This window comes from Pinus tabuliformis, chromosome 3_2 (genome assembly GCF_031772625.1).
Source record: "Pinus tabuliformis cultivar Carrire ecotype Pingquan chromosome 3_2, CPIR1, whole genome shotgun sequence".
NCBI lineage: Eukaryota > Viridiplantae > Streptophyta > Pinopsida > Pinales > Pinaceae > Pinus > Pinus tabuliformis.
This window is the reverse complement of record NC_142302.1, coordinates 499,834,407-499,838,417: the sequence shown is the minus strand read 5'-3', so window position 1 is coordinate 499,838,417 and position 4,011 is coordinate 499,834,407.

Here is a 4,011-nt window from a genome sequence, read left to right as displayed (position 1 = left end):
TTTCATTGTTTAAATTGTATTATTGAATGCTATATAGATTACATAACTTAAACTTGTAAGTCCAAAAAAACTTTGTTGGATTTCTACAAAAAAAATATACCTATAAAAGAACCAAATGGTAAAATACTCACACCGCTCCAAACGTTTTATCCATAAAGCTTATTTTTTTCAATAGCTTTATATGATATATACATATTTTTTTAAACAATATATAATATATACATAGTTGACGGTGGACTGGATGGATTGATGGCTGCTTCGGAATGCCATGGCCTGAGAACGGGGTTTGAGGGTACGGGGTTCTGCAGGCTGGCATCGGTACTGCAGCCGCCCCTGACATGCCTCGGTACCTGAGCCACTGGCCAGTTTTCGCCATTAACTCTTCACCTCTCGCGCTGGGGGGTTTTTTTTACTATTCTCTCCACTATTCTCCCTGTCGTTTTCACCGCTAGGGTTCTGTTTTGCAAAGAGTAGGGCTACGTACAGGCATACCCCCGCTCCCTCCCCGTCGGTTACCCGTCTGCTAGACCCGTAGAGGGCTTCACCTCCGCATTTCTCGCTCAGCACCGGTCCCGTTCCTCCATCGCTGTCGGTGCTGGTTTCCGACGGTTAGCTGGTTCCGAGGTGGTTTACCTTCCTTAGCAGCTGTCGTGATGGACATAGATGAGGTGGATTATTCGGACTCTCCGCTGGTGGAAGGCTCCATCTGGCGCTCCACGTTTGCGGCTTCTGGAGGTTTGTACAGTGAAAGCCTGTCTGCCAGCTTCGACGATCTCCCTCAGCCTTCAGGCCCTGTTCTCTCTGTTTCAGCTCAGCCGGATGAACCCTCCTCCTGGACGCCCTTCGTCGTGCCTTCCCCGGCTACCCTAGGGTTTCTCTCGGACTGCATTCACTCCTCTCCGAATCTCGCAGGTCCTTCGGAGCCATCGGGTCTCCCATCTGCGCCGCTGTCTGGCGCCCTACCTGAAGTCCTCCCTCCGGCAGCTCCCCTCCCATCCTTGGCTCCCCCCATTCCCTCTGGAAGCTTCTCCTCGGTCCCCCCTTCCTAAATTGCGCATATACGAAAATACAAAAATTGCGCATATACGGAAGATATGCGCATATCTTCCGTATATCCCTAACCTTCCTATATGTGCATATCTTCCGTATATGCACTCGTTCATGTATCTGCATCGTATATGCGCAAATTCCATATACAGAAATTGCGCATATACGAAAATTGTGCATGTGTCCCCATTTTGGAGCTATATGTTATCCCTTGACATCTAGTGGTAACTAGACGATATTTTTCTCAAGTGACTCTTATCTCAAATAATAGTTCCACGGATGAGATTTATGGCTCTCCACTAATTTTTAACCAAATATTTCTCCCACATTTTCTTAGTTCACTCGCATTTGATGGATATGGTGCATATAATACATGAATTACATTATTTTCTCACCTCATATTGAGTTTTAATGCCTTATGTACTTGTCATTAAGTGTTGATGATTCTTTGAGTTAGATAATGGATCGTGATGCTCTAAATTTGTGCTTTTTGCCTTGTTTTACCTTGGTGATGATCAACATCTTCTAGATAAGTGTTGTCACTATTTGTTTGAGTTATACTCTTAAGGGGATTTCAAAGGGGTAGCATTCCCATATCACAATCCATACTTAACACTTTCCATATTTCCCATTTCCCATTGTCGCTTTCATGGTTGTTGTCACTTGTCACAAAAAGGTTCAGGCATTATAATCCCATGAGAAGGAATTATAAGGTGAAGGTTCCGTATATGCACAATTTCCGTATATGCGCAATTTTTGTATATGGAATTTGTACATATCTTCGTTCATGTATCTACATTGTATATGCGCAAATTCCATATACGGAAATTGTGCATATACGGAAATTGCGCATATACGGAAGATATGCGCATATCTTCCGTATATCCCTAACTTTCCTATATGTGCATATCTTCCGTATATGCACGTCGTTCATGTATCTGCATCGTATATGCACAAATTCCATATACAAAAATTGCGCATATACGGAAATTGTGCATATACGGAAGATATGCGCATATCTTCCATATATGCACAATTTCCGTATATGCGCAATTTCTGTATATGGAATTTGCGCATATACGATGCAGATACATGAACAACGTGCATATACAGAAGATATGCACATACAGGAAAGTTAGGGATATACGAAAAATATGCGCATATTTTCTGTATATGCACAGATATGTGCAATTTTTGTATATGGAATTTGCGCATATATGATGTAGATACATGAACGAAGATATGTATGAATTTCATATACAGAAATTGCGCATATACGGAAATTGTGCATATACGGAAGATATGCGCATATACGGAAATTGTGCATATACGGAAGATATGTGCATATCTTCCGTATATCCCTAACTTTCCTATATGTGCATATCTTCCGTATATGCATGTCGTTCATGTATCTACATCGTATATGCGCAAATTCCATATACAGAAATTGCGCATATACGGAAATTGTACATATACGAAAGATATGCGCATATCTTTTGTATATGCAGGCGCATATCTTCCGTATATGCACAATTTCCGTATATGCGCAATTTCTGTATATGGAATTTGTGCATATACGATGCAGATACATGAACGACGTGCATATACGGAAGATATGCACATATAGGAAAGTTAGGGATATATGAAAGATATGCGCATATCTTCGGTATATGCGCAATTTCCGTATATGCGCATATCTTCCATATATGTACAATTTTCATATATGCGCAAATTGCGCATATACGATGTATATACATGAACGAAGATATGTACAAATTCCATATACAGAAATTGCACATATACGGAAATTGTGCATATACGGAAGATATGTGCATATACGGAAATTGCGCATATACGGAAGATATGCGCATATCTTCCGTATATCCCTAACTTCCTTATATGTGCATATCTTCTGTATATGTCCGTCGTTCATGTATCTGCATCGTATATGTGCAAATTCCATATACAGAAATTGCGCATATACCGAAAATTTTCATATACGGAAGATATGCGCATATCTTCCGTATATGCACAATTTTCGTATATGTGCAATTTCTGTATATGGAATTTGTGTATATATGATGCAGATACAAGAACGATGTGCATATACGAAAGATATGCACATATAGGAAAGTTAGGGATATACGGAAGATATGCACATATCTTTCGTATATGCACAATTTCCGTATATGTACAGTTTCTGTATATGGAATTTGTCCATATACGATGTAGATACATGAACGAAGATATGTAAAAATTTCATATACAGAAATTGCGCATATACGAAAATTGTGCATATACAGAAATTGCGCATATACGAAAATTGTGCATATTTTCCGTATATGCATATATCTTCCGTATATGCACAATTTCTGTATATGAAATTTGTACATATTTTCGTTCATGTATCTACATCGTATATGCGCAAATTCCATATACGAAAATTGTGCATATACGGAAGATATGCGCATATACGGAAATTGCGCATATACAGAAGATATGCGCATATCTTCTGTATATCCCTAACTTTCCTATATGTGCATATATTCCGTATATGCACGTTGTTCATGTATCTGCATCGTATATGCGCAAATTCCATATACAGAAATTGCGCATATATGGAAATTGTGCATATACGGAAGATATGCGCATATCTTTCGTATATGCACAATTTCCGTATATGCGCAATTTCTGTATATGAAATTTGCGCATATACGATGCAGATACATGAACGACATGCAAATACAGAAGATATGCACATATAGGAAAGTTAGGGATATACAGAAGATATGTGCATATCTTCCGTATTTGCGCAGTTTCTGTATATGCACAATTTCCGTATATGCGCAATTTTTGTATATGGAATTTGTACATATTTTCGTTCATGTATCTACAGCGTATATGCGCAAATACCATATACGAAAATTGCGCATATCTTCCGTATATCCCTAACTTTCCTATATG